The sequence below is a fragment of the Nyctereutes procyonoides genome, unplaced genomic scaffold (assembly GCF_905146905.1).
Source record: "Nyctereutes procyonoides isolate TBG_1078 unplaced genomic scaffold, NYPRO_anot_genome, whole genome shotgun sequence".
Lineage (NCBI taxonomy): Eukaryota > Metazoa > Chordata > Mammalia > Carnivora > Canidae > Nyctereutes > Nyctereutes procyonoides.
This window is the reverse complement of record NW_026575032.1, coordinates 7,759,617-7,773,554: the sequence shown is the minus strand read 5'-3', so window position 1 is coordinate 7,773,554 and position 13,938 is coordinate 7,759,617. Positions and strand designations below refer to the sequence as shown.

Below are 13,938 nucleotides of genomic sequence, written 5' to 3'. Positions count from 1 at the left end.
GGTCTCAGAATTTGGACTTTCGTGTTCTTTGCCCATGGAACCAGGATGCATGACCCTCCTGGAACATCACTCTGTTCACCAATTAGGAAGCTCACCTAAGCCTTAGCGTCCAGAGATTTTATTGGATTTTGATTATGTGCATATGATTTGTATTAAATGTAAATAAATTTACTTTTTAATGATATTTCTGAATGACTACATCATAGAACACAACTTTGACTATACTTCTGAAATTTAAGTATTATGACTGATTGCACTGGCCACTTGATTGAACCCTGTCTCCAGTCTCCCTCTTCTCCCTGGCAGTCAGAAGGTTGGGCCTATATCATGGCTCAAAGTCTCTAATTACATGGTTGCTCTTATCAGCAGGGCCCAGCTCCCATTCTGAAACTAGTGTCCTACCTTGAGTCACGTCATTAGCATAAACTCATATGTGGTCCCAGGGGCCTACTGTAAATAACAAAAATAATCCTATTATGGGTGGGGGGTAGTAATGGCCTTGCAATTTTAAATATGAGTATGTAGATCTCACTGAGCAGTTGAGATTTGAACAAAGACTTGAAGGATATGAACAGATTATCCGTACAATGAAGGGAAAGAGTTTTCCAAGTATAGAACTTGCCATTACATAATTGGAAACATGCTTAAGGAACAGCAAGGATGCTAGATGTCTCTGATTTATTTGAAGAGTAGCAAACCATTCCAATACTTTGTGACTCAAAACAATAGCCTACTTAGTTTATGATATGAGGGACAATAGAGCAGTTTTTTGATCTGGATTTACTGGGCTGTATCTACTGAACTTGCCTATGTGTCTCTGGTTGGTCTGCTAACAGTGTAGTAGTTGGCAGTGGATGATAAACTGACAGGTTTATTATCCAGTTTCTTTTTTTTTTTTTAAGATTTTATTTAATTTATGAGAGACACACAGAGAGAGGCAGGGACATAGGCAGAGGGAGAAGCAGGCTCCCCACAAGGAGCCTAATGTAGGACCGGATCCCAGGACCCCAGGATCATGACCTGAGCCAAAGGCAGACGCTCGACCACTGAGCCACCCAGGCGCCCTTATCATCCAATTTCTGATGAAGGAAATTGTCAGTTTCTTCACCAGGACAACAAGGAAAGCCTTACTTTACTTCATCATGGCAGGGTTACCAATGATAGTAAAAGAGGAAATCCCAATGTACAAATATTTTTCAAGCCTCTCTCGAGTCATATTTGTTAATATACTAATGGCAAAGCAAGTCACGAGATCAACCCAAATTCAAAGGATAAGGAAATAGGTAATCCTCTTGATGGGAAGTTTTTAAACATCATGTTACAAAGATGTGGATGTGGAGTGGGAAGAATTTGGGGCCATTTTTTACATTCTCTCTCACAGTATACATAGTATACAGGAATAGAGGAAACGAGCAGTAATAAATGAAGTCAGAAATGTTATGGAGAGTGGAAGACAAGGTGAATGGGCCTTGTAGGCTATTGTGAGGACTTTGATTTTTTGCTGTGGATGAAATAGGATTTTGGGTTTTTTTTTTGTTTTTTGGTTTTTAGGAATGGTTTTTAATAGGAGATTGACACAATCTGACTTCTATTTTAATAGGATTGGTCATTCTGACTGCCATATTGAAAATAGACTCTAAAGAGGCAAAAATGGAAGAAGGGAGACCAGTGAGGAGGCTATTGCAGTACCCAGGAAAAAAATCATGTTGGCTAGGACTGTGGTGGTAGCAATGGGAGATGGTTAAGATGTGGTCAGATTCTGGTTTTTTTTTAATGTTTTATATGGTAGATTCAAGAGGATAGATTGGATAAAGGTAACAGATTGAGTCATCAAGGGTGACTTGATGTTTTTTTTCGACAAGCAACTGGAAGAATGAACTGAGAAGTCTATGTATAGGTGGCCAGATTTGGTTGGGGAAGAGGCAGTTTGGGCCGTATTGAAATTATACAAACTACTGGAAATCCTAATGCTATTAACCATTAGCATGCAGTTCAGTAGAGATCTAGACTCAAGATATGAAGTTTTTAATGTTCAACAGAAAAATAGTGTTTAAAGCCATGAGACTGGAATAGATAAGTACAGTTGACCCTTGAACAATACAGATTCACTTCATGGGTCCATTTACATGCAGATTTTTTTCATTAAATACATACAGTATTGTAAATGTATTTTCTCTTCCTTAGGATTTTCTTAACATTTTTTTCTCTTACTTCATTGTAAGAATACAGTATATAATATGTACAACATAAAAAATATGGGTTAATCAAGTATAAGTGTTAGTGGTAAGGCTTCTAGTCAGCATTAGGCTATTAGTAGTTAAGTTTTGGGAATGTCAAACATTATATGTGGATTTTTGACTACATGGAGGAGTCGATACTGCTAACCCCCTTGTTGTTTGAAGGTCAACTTTTCTTGGATGGGAAGATTAAATTTCCTAATGAGAATAAGTCTTCCCAGATCTTTAAAAATAATCTCAGTGTAATTTGTGCTAAAACCCCTGTAGTTTGTATGTATATATGTGTCTGAGAGAGAGAAACTTGGTAATCTAATCCTAATATTATTAATTAGGAATGTGCCATTTACCAAGACCATTCTACAGAAGAGTAAAATGCAGTGTTATTTTTAAGAGCATGAGTTTGACAAAACAGAATAAAGAGCATGTAGAAATTTCATATATAACAGAGGTTGCATTATAAATCAGTAGGAAAACAATCATGTGGGGAATGGTTGCTATCCATGAAAAAGATATGTAAAGCTTTGCTTTTCACATTTAAGTATTTATATGGTTTTATGGATTAAATACCTAAATATAAAAAGCAAAACTTTATAGATTTTCTTTTAAAGTATCAAACAGTGTCTCTTGAACATTTGCTAAGTAAGTATTTCTTAATCGAAATTTAAATGCAAGCCAAAAAGGAAAAGATTGACATACTTGAATATGTTGAAATATAAGACTTCTATTACGAAAATCAGTATGTCAAATGAAAAGGCAGTCCATAGTCTGTGAGAATACATTTGCAATGCATATAACTGACAGTGCATTAGTGTTGAGGAAACATAACTAAGCATCAATTAATAATAAGTAAAAGTCCATAGAAAATTGGGTAAAGGATATGACCATTTCAAAAGTCATAACAATCAGGAAAGTGCAAAACATAATGTGATACTATTTCTAAATAATACTACTGAAATAATGTGATAATTGTGATACCAATTATCAGCATCAAAAATATTATGTGAAGTGTAATAATAAGGTACAAAAGGAAATTATAATAGTTTATATAGATTTTATACATTATATACATTTTATATGTAAGTATATACATTATATACATTTAAAATATTTTAAACAGTAGAGTGATCATTTAAACACTGATGATGAATATGTACTTTTTTAGTTATATACATATCAGGTATATAGTAAAGTAAAATGTATATATATTATATGTGTGTGTATATTATAAAAGAATAAAATGTAAAATTACTAGGACTGATATACCCTAACTTCAAATTACTAATTGTATTTGTAGAAGTAGAACATTGGAGACAGCCTAAGTATCTGTCACTAAGGAAACGGATAGGTAAAATGTAGTGTTTGCATCCTGTGGAATAATATGCATCATTTAGAAACCTGTATTTACATGTAAAGGTATAGTTATAGCAACACAGATAGATCGAAAAAACAAGGTTTATATAAAGTAAAAAAAAGATATGGTTCTATAGCATAAAAACACACACATACAAATAATATATATTTTACCAGCATATGTATATGTTCAAGAATATATCACATTTTAATGTGAACCTACAAAATGAAGGGGAATGAGGGAGGGATTGGGAATAAACAGGAAAATAAAATGAGAGCAGTCTTTCAAAGCTAATAGTGATAATGGGCCATGGAAAGAGTAGTGTGATTAGCTCAACTCTGCACTCAGGGTTCAGGAAGAATGGAAGAAAGAAGAATATGACTTATGGTGTATGTAGGATAAATCAGGGTGTGGAGATTCTAGAAGGAAGATGATTAAGGAAACTGATTCATGAAGACCTTCAGTCATATGATAATAATAGAAATAGAAAATTAAAATGATGTAAAAGATTCCGTATAGGAAAAATGGATAGACCTTGGTGATATTGGGCTAAAGGATAGGGGAAGAACTGCAGAATTTTATTGCTAAAGCTATCTTATTGATCATCTTAGTTTAACTTCCCAGTTTTATAGAAGAAACCAAACTGAACCAAAGGCTCAGAAATTGTCCAGGGTTGTATGAAAAATTCATGGAAGAGCCAAATTAGAACTCACATCTTGAATTGCTAATCTGGTGAGTTTTTAAACCTGGCCTTCTGACAGTGTTCACAGCAGTAAGTCAAGAATGAGAATTTATTTTTAAAGGATCATGAGTGATTACATTGACTTTTGACATCTGCATGGAACTTTCATTTGGTTTTTGGACATTTGGGCCTAAAGATTTTAAATTAGGGTTAGAAATCAGTAAAGCTAGTTGTGGTTTTCTAAAACCTAAAAGGTTTTAAGTGTTTAATTGTCCATGAGCAACTTTGCCATAATATTTACTGACAATATTCCATAGCTTAACATTAAGCAGTTCATTGTTGTATACATAAAACTATGCTTGCTTTTCCTGCCACAGATTTGAAGAAACATAAGGATAAGCAGATGCTTCTTTTAGAGAAGAGGGTGTTGCTTTCAAGCTTGACAGATTCTGAATGATGGGGCATATTGGCATTACTAGAATTTAGGTTTTGAGATTCCCCTATATTTATGCCAAGAATAACTAAACTAAAAACTCCTTAAATTCTAGATTTGTTTATACTTATACTGAAAACAATTAGTTTCATTTGCTGTCTGATTTTTATAGTGCAAAAAAAATTAGAATCATAGGAACTTAGACTGAAGGCTTTTATCATTTTCCTTTTCAGGTGTTTCTGGTAATGCTCTGTCAGAGTAGATAAAACTTCAGCCTAGTTTCTAAGAACCTTCAATCACCTGCTCCCCACCTCCCCAACCTTCCAGTTATATACAAACTGCTCAAAATAGTCATTTTACTGCTTCTCATGAAAAAACTTTTGGTTTCTTCCTTTTGCCTTTGATCATTATTCTGTTTCTCAGACCTTATAACCTTAAAAATCTAGTTAAAACCTGCCTTCTCCAAGAATACTTCTCTCAATTCATTACACTAGATTTTTACTCTTCTTTTCTTGTGGATATACTCAGCATTTATTCATTTTAAGGTGAGAGTTTATGCTATTTCTCTTTCAGTGCATTTTTGTCACATATATTGCTTATAATGTATATTTAGCTGACTTTATAGGAACAATTATTTTTCAAGTCATGTGCTCAGATTTTACATCTCCCTTACAATTTTTTTTTTTAATTTGAGAGAGTGAGTGAGTGAGAGTGAGCCTGGAGGAGTAGCAGAGTGGGGAGTAAGAGGATGGTGGAAAGAATCTTAAGCAGACTCCGTGCTGAGTGTGGATCCCAATGTGGGGCTCAGCCTTGCAATCCTGAGATCATGACCTCAGCCAAAAACAGAGTCGGAGGTTTAACCAACTGAGCTACCCAGGCACCCCTCCCGCCTTGTAAAATCTTTGAAGGAAAGGATTGTCATTTGTGTATCTCAGGAATAAGTTTTTTGGTTGTTGTTGTTATTAAAGATTTATTTATTTAGTTGAGAGAGCGTGTACATGCAAGCAGGGGTAGGAGCAGAGGGAGAGGAGCTGGAAAAAGAAAGAAACAGACTCCCCACTGAGTATGGAGCCCAGTGCAGGGCTCAATTCTAGGACCCTGAGATTGTGACGTGAGCTGGAATCAAGAGCCAGGTACTTAAATCGATTGAGCCACCCAGGTGCCTCTCAGGAATAACTTGTAAAAGGATGTAACTGTAAAGATTCACTAACGAACTTGCATAGGGATCCATATTAACTTTCAATCAGATTGACATCATCAGAATATTTATTTTTAAAAAAATTTGGTCACTAAGGAATGATCTCATTAGCAGAAACAGATACTATCTTCATATAAAGAATCTGTAATTTGTTAATCACCTTATTTTATATATTATTTTAAAGATTTTATTTATTCATGAGAAACACAGAGAGAGAGAGGCAGAAACACAGGCAGAGGGAGAAGTAGGCTCCATGAAGAGAGCCCGACATGGGACTTGATCCCAGTTCTCCAGGATCAGGCCCTGGGCTGAAGGCAGCGCTAAACTGCTGAGCCACCTGGGCTGCCCACCTTATTTTATATTTATTGAAAACTTAGGGATCCCTGGGTGGCGCAGTGGTTTAGCGCCTGTCTTTGGCCCAGGGTGCGATCCTGGAGACCCGGGATCAAATCCCATGTCGGGCTCCCAGTGCATGGAGTCTGCTTCTCCCTCTGCCTATGTCTCTGCCTCTCTCTCTCTCTCTCTCTCTCTCTCTCTGACTCTCATAAATAAATAAAAATTAAAAAAAAAGAAAACTTAAACGTGTGCTCTGAGTGTAGAAAAAGTCCTTAATAAGTTTCTGTATCTGGGAAATGAACTAGGGGTGGTGGAGGGGGAGGAGGGCGGGGGTGGGGGTGAATGGGTGACGGGCACTGAGGGGGACACTTGACGGGATGAGCACTGGGTGTTATTCTGTATGTTGGTAAATTGAACACCAAAAAAATTAATTTATTAAAAAAATAAGTTTCTGTATGATACAGCCTCAAAATTGTTGTAATTGGACTCATTTCACACATCTTTTGTGGGTTCAAAAATTTCTAAAGATGAGATCCCATTCAGTTTTTCTAGCTTGAGGTTGTTTTTGTTGTTTCTACTTAACGTAGGTCAGGAGTACTAAACTAAGCTTTTTACCGTATCTCCTGAATCTTTTTATATTTGTGAATGACACCATCCAGTTCCTGCTTCAGAAAACTAGGAGGCATCCATCCTAAATCCTTTTCTGTCCCAGCTCTACCTTCTAAATGCCTCTCAGATCCTCCACTTTTATATCACTATAGTGTTACTGTTTTGCTCAGTCCATCAATGCTGCAGTAACCTCCAAAATAACTAAACTCTTCCCATCTTTTTTCATATTGTCATCGAAATGATCTTTCTAAAATAAAATCTGATCATGGCTTTCTCCTTTAATGGCTACTAAATGCCTATAGGATTTAATTAAAATCACTCAACATGACATTAAAACCATCTGTGACTTGACCTTTGGCTACTTAACTCTGTATTTTGTCAGTCTTCACTTCAGTTTTCTGAACTACTTTCAGTTTCCCAAACCAGCCATGCTATTTCATAACTCCCTAACTTTTGATCCCATTGTTCAAGCTGCCTGAAATGCCCATTCCTGATAAATCTTCTCTCAACTTTCAAAGTTCAGCTGAAGAATCACATCTTCTAGAAATCTTTTTCTGAATCTTTATGGTTTATTCCTCCTCGGGTAGGAACCAAGCATGCCTACCTTTGTACCTCAACTATAAACTGCACATACATCTGTCACAGCCTTTTTAACATTTTAGTGTACATAATTCTTTACAAATTGATCTCTCTTTGCTAGTTTATAAAGCTCCTAATTTAGCTATTTTTATCTTGCTATAATCTAACACAGTGCTAGACACATAGCAAGTGCTCAAAAAATATTTTGTGAGTCATTAAGTCAGCTAATTAAGTAATTAAGTTGCATCTCATTGGAGGGGCAAAACTAAATTTATGTGAGCTTTTATTAGTGTACTTTAGCATTGGTCTTTTGGGGGGCACAACTGTTTTTTCAGACTGTAATTATTTTTAAAATTATATGTTAAATTCTTCAGTTGTGGAGTAATGCATGTCTACTTAGTACTTTGATCTGTAAAACACACCTGAAAAAAAAAATTTAATATAACTAATAGTAGCTTTGCAGACTAATTTAAGAGATTTTTCAGTGTTTCCCATTATGGATCCAGGCTTTAAGCTATATTGACTTTTAAATCTGTTTTTATTACTAATCATCTCTAAGTTTAAATGCATGATAGATGAATTTAAGTTTTTTGTTTAGTGTTCTATTTAAATATGAAATAAAATCCAGGAAATCTGTAAAATGTGATGGTAAAATGATTTATAACTAAATGGTTTTATTGAAGAGCAGGTTGCTTAACTGAATGAACTTCAGTTTCCTCATCCTTATAATAGAAGTAAAATTAGCTTCTCTACAGTTTGGCAATATACTATATATATACTTTTACTGTCTTTTCTCTCTTCCATTCTACTTTGATATCCAACTTATGTAAGTAGGCTTGTATAGTATATACTAAGCAGTCTCTCTTAGTCTCTCTTTTGTGGGGTTCTTCCAAGACCTCCAGTATATAGACATCACCTGATGTTTCTTCAGATTACCATATTTAATCCTTTCCCTTTTTTGAAATTGCTTGGAAGAAGAATCTGTATTTGCTATAGTCACTCTTTGGAATTTCTTTCAACTTGGATTTTGTCTAACCTATCTATTTCTCTTTTCCTCAAGCTTATTGGTACCTTTTTTACCCTTTTTGCCTGAAAACAAAATCCTCCATTCTCTTTGATGATTTTTCTGCCCTTGAACATTTCTCTACCGGCTTTTGTGTTTGTACCCTGATTTCCTCTCTGACCTTTGTGACCATTTCTTTTCTTCCTTGGTTTTTCTACTTCCTTAGTCTACCCACTGAAAGTAGACATTTCTTCAATTTCTAGCTATATTATATATTTTTCTCCCTCCTTAGATGATCACATTTATCCTACCCAACTTAAACTTTAACCTCACTAATACTGTTTCCCAAATATGTACCTCTGGCCATACCTTTTTTGAGCTCTATACTTGAATTACTTAGAGCAAGAGTTTTCAAAAAAAAATTTTTAAGCAGCAGAACCTTTTAAAAAATCTTATACATGGAACCCCAATATATAAAACTGGTAAAAGTGGAACTGTTATGATTGAGGTAAGGAGTGCAAATCTTCCCCATCTTGCAATTAATACCATCATCACACCTAGGAATTTTGCTTATTCTCTTTTGCTATTCCCCACCACCCCATCATTCATATCTTGTTGGCTCTCTATCCAGCTTATCACAAATCCAATCATTACAACTCTCACCTCTATCCCAAGCCATCACTGTATCTTACTTGTATTTGTCTTCTATCTGGTCTCTCTGCTTACTCTTATCCACTGTAAATCACTCACTAAACACTGGCCCAAGTAGTCTCCTCAAAGCATAAAATAAACCTGTCACTCACCCATTTTAACACTTAATGGATTTTCATTGCAATTGGAACAAATTCCAAAATTCTTACTATGTTCAAAGGTAATTCTATGAATCTGACCTCTCTGCCTTCTTCTCTGATTTCATCTTCAATTTTTTTCTGTAATTCCAACTAATTGCAATTTCTTAAAGTACTTTTCCCATATTAGTTACATATTATTTTTCTCTCTTCCTTGTAATTCTACCTAGATTTTAAGTTGACCTCATTGTCCTTTAGACCTTAGCTCAAATAACCCTTCCTTAGACAGCCTTTCCTTGATGCCCATCTTTTTCTCATTGTTCTATACCATTTGCTTCATAGTATTATACTTTCTGAAATTACTTCATTTATTTGTTTACATATATATTGTCTGTCTCCCTCTACTACAGTGTAAACTTTATGAGGACAGGGGCCTTATCTCCCTTACTGCTGCGTCACCAGTGCTGATTATAGTACTTAGTACAGCTTATATTAGGTGCTTAATGAAGTAAGTCTAGGACTCTAGAAACACAGTTTAATAAAAGAAAACTGAATGAGTCACCAGCAGTTGAAGCTCAGCATGTCCTGACTATATTCACAGTGTCTGGCATATTATAAGCATTCAATAAATATTTGTTCAAAGAATGAATCAGTGGAATGAATCTCTTAGATTCTATCTTGGTAAAAACTATGCTATCTTTCCCAGTGGAACTTCTTGCTTACTGTCACCATCACTCTAGTTTAGACCTTCCCTGCCTCTGTTTCATTTATTATGATCTATTGGTAAAGAAAGAGAACCATCACTCTAGTCCATGTTTTTTCACAAATGCCACATGTATATTCCTAAAGTATAGCTCTGGTCCCATTATTTGAGTGCTCCCCATTGCACTTAATATAGTTCATTTAACTTATTAATTGAGCCACATTGTAACCTCTTATCACCTTTCCAGTGTTATTTTCCATCTTATCTAAACATGTCCTACACTTTCCTGTCTTCATGCTTGTACTTACTCTCTCTAGGAGCAGCATAGTGCCCACTAGGCTCTATCCCAGCCAAATCCACTGACAATCCAGTGCTCAAGCCCTGCCAGTTGCAGGAACCCGCAAAATGCAGCCCCTTTCATTTCCTAAGCCAATGGCTTTGGGGAAATGTTCTCCTTGTGTGTTCCCCTGTGCAGTCCTCTCTCTCGTCATTCTCTGTGACCACACTCCCTCCCCTCTGTAGCACCCATGATCCGTTTTTCCCCTAAACCATGTCTCTGTATTTCCTACCTTTTTCCATGTAGCCTCTTCTCTCTTTTTAGTTGTAGTTTCTTCTGTCAGTCTTCAGGTCAATTTCTGGGGTATTTAGGATAATTTGATAGTTATCTAGTTGTGTTTATGGGATAAGACTAGTCTAGGGTCCTCCTACACCTGTTCCTGTCTGCTAATCAAATCCCAGAAATTTTAAGTTGACAAGGAAGTGTGCCTGAAAATGAAATATATTTAAAAGTATTCCTTTTAAGCAAAAAATAAATACATGAGTAGTAATAACATTAAAATTATTAATATTTATTTCTTGTTTATCAAATGTGTTTTTCTAAAAAAACTTTGACATTTATAAAAGTACATGTATCTAAGACATTTGCATGTAAAATAGCATAAACATAGTTATTAAACTTCATAAAATAAAATTAGTATTATTTTTGTTAATTCCTTTAAAGGTTTCACAAGTTTTAATATTTGAAAGGACTGACAAGTTTCTGCAGAGTGTACTCAGACAAGGCTTTTATTTAATTTAAAGGCAAAAGATACTATGGAGTTAAAAAAAAAAAAAAAGCATAAGCAAGCATAGGGCTGTGGGTACAGGTAACATTCAACCACAAGCACCCCTAGAGTCTTTAGACAAAGACATGCTTTGTCTCCAGATTCAGCTATCAAGATTTTTTTTTTTTTTTTTTTTTTGCCCCTTTGCTAACATAATCCATCCCTATTGTCTACCAGTACCAGGTGAAAACCATTGGTAGACAAATCCTGTTTGGGAGTTACCAGGTGAGATTCAGACTTTAAGCAGCACATCATAAATACCACTTTTCATTTTTTGGCTAAGAGTTAAGGCTAGATAGTCAAGCATCCCAAAGCTTTCTCAGCTGTAATCTTGTAATCTAGCTATAGCACACAGTTCTTGATGATTTTAATTCTAAAAAAGGCAAAATTATGATAATAGTTTGCATTTGTATAACTACAATAAGGTTTATTACAGTGCTTTAATATGCATTAACTTATTTGAACGTTATGTTAATTTGTGAGTTATACAGAAAAATTGTTCTTAATCTTTATTTTATACCTACAGTTCTGAGACTCAGGTTAAGTGATTGGCCCAGTTCACATGGCTTTTGTGGAGGTGGAGTAAGGTCCAGAAGATAGACCTTACAACCTTTATTCTAGAATATTTTTTAGTATTTCATGCCAGAAGTAGAAAGAGCTATTTACTTCATTTCTATCCTGTGGAACTAGATAGGAAAATTCATATATAGTGTGTGTTTATTTTTCTCCCAAACATAGTTTTTTTGTGTTTTAGGGAATATCATAACTTAAACGCTTTCCGAATATTTTCCCTCTAATGACTTAACCAAAAAAAGTCTGAAGATCAGTGCTGCAATTTCTTTCATCTATGTAAAAGAGATTCAGTTTCAAATGAGAAATTCCATTGTTCACAAAATTATTTTTTTCTTTTTTTTAAAGACTTATTTATTTATTTATTCAGAGAGAGCGAAAGAGAGGCAGAGACACAGGCAGAGAGAGAAGCAGGCTCCATGCAGGGAGCCTGACGTGGGACTCGATCCTGGGTCTCCAGGATCACACCCCAGGCTGCAGGCAGCGCTAAACCACTGCGCCACCAGGGCTACCCACAAAATTATTTTTCTAAGATTTTCACACATGAATATCAAATTGGATATACAGGATCTAAGTAAAATATTAAAATATAAGCTGTACCTGTTATTTATCTCCTTTCCTTTTATGCTTTTTCATTGATTTATGACACATTTATCTGTCTACCATATGCCAAGTACTGTTCTATCTCCTGAGGATTTAAAATTAGTAAAATGTGATTCTTGCCTTTAATGGTCTTATATTCCATATATTTTTTATAAACTCACAATTCCTCAAGGGAGTGTTTCTTAATGTATAAAATATTATGTATTTTACATAATACAGACTGGCATTATAGACTGGCATTATAAGGTCTTTTGCCTAGGAAAAGTGAGGGAAGACTAGAGCTGAGGAGTCTTGAACTGATAGGTCTTAAAGATTTTCCAGGATTGTATCAGAAAAAGGGGAAGAAATCTAGTCCAGTCAAGCATGTGAAAAAATAAGATAAGCTAGACAAGCATATGTTTTAAGAAACAGGGAGTTACTGCTCTGTTATACTTGAAATATAAATTATATGAAGGGAATTGGCAAGAGATGAAACTCTTTGAGGCCAAATGATGACTACCCTTATATTAACAGAGGACTCTGTTTAAATACCAGTTTCATTACTTAATTTGTGAATCCCTGGGCAAGTTGGTAAATTTCTGTCAACCTCACTCTCTTGACTTTAGTTTGATAGAATAATCTTAATTGTACTTAATTCACAGAGAAAGTTGATTAGATTAAGTGAGATCATTGCAAACCATTTAGGACAGTTTCTGTTACCTAATATCTGGTACATTTTAGCTACTGTTAGGTTTTTATTTCCTGCTGTTTTATGGTAATTAGTAATGTAATTATAAATATTGTTAGAGAGTCAAAGTAAATCAATTAATATGTATTGTTAATTTCCACCAAATATTTTTTAATTCAACAGCACTAATATGATTGACTTTAATACCTACATAAAATATAATTAAGCAAATATGGGCAGTTCCTACAGTAAAGTAGCTTTGTTCCTAAAAATGTATGTTTTTTACATAATCCAAATGTATTGCACTCATATTTAATGCTTAATTGGTAAGATATTAAAAATCCTTTTTTTCTGTATCAGAAACTCTTATTCTAAAATCTTTTTCTGTGGGGAGTCAAGAAGATACTGAAACTTATTTGATACTAATGGAACATTAAAAAAAAACTTGCTGTTTTTGTCCTTTACAACTACAATTTCTGAAAAAAGTAACTATTGTACTATCTTGACCAAATGTTTGAATTCATTAGGTTAAATGGTTATAAAATACATACTTCTGTTATTTAAGGAAGAATGATCAAGTGATTGAAGTTTTAGTTCATTTTCATAGAAAAACCAGTCAGTGATACTTCTTTAACTCTATAAATTCAGGAAGTTATAAACATAACTATATTCTGCTTAGTACTGTCATTCTTTTTAGGTAATTATTAAGATGATAAAGTACTTTTTCATGAAATAGGAATCATTTGAGTATGAAATATAATTTATCCAAATTTTAATGACTCCCACTTTATATGCCTGCCTTTTGCCTATATTATTCCTCTTCACTCTCATCCACATGCATTTTAAATTTTTTTTTTTATTTACTTATGATAGTCACAGAGAGAGAGAGAGAGAGAGAGGCAGAGACACAGGCAGAGGGAGAAGCAGGCTCCATGCACCGGGAGCCCAATGTGGGATTCGATCCCGGGTCTCCAGGATCACGCCCTGGGCCAAAGGCAGGCGCCAAACCGCTGCGCCACCCAGGGATCCCCCACATGCATTTTATTAGTAATAAGGGAATCTTTCAGTATCTACCC

At 34.9% G+C, this 13,938-nt stretch overlaps 1 protein-coding gene across 3 annotated transcripts in view; it reads left to right on the top strand.

Annotated features, from left to right (window-relative positions):
- The window catches only part of SCLT1 (sodium channel and clathrin linker 1), a 188,564-nt gene that overhangs the window by 61,123 nt on the left and 113,503 nt on the right, over positions 1 to 13,938 (top strand). The window lies entirely within an intron of this gene.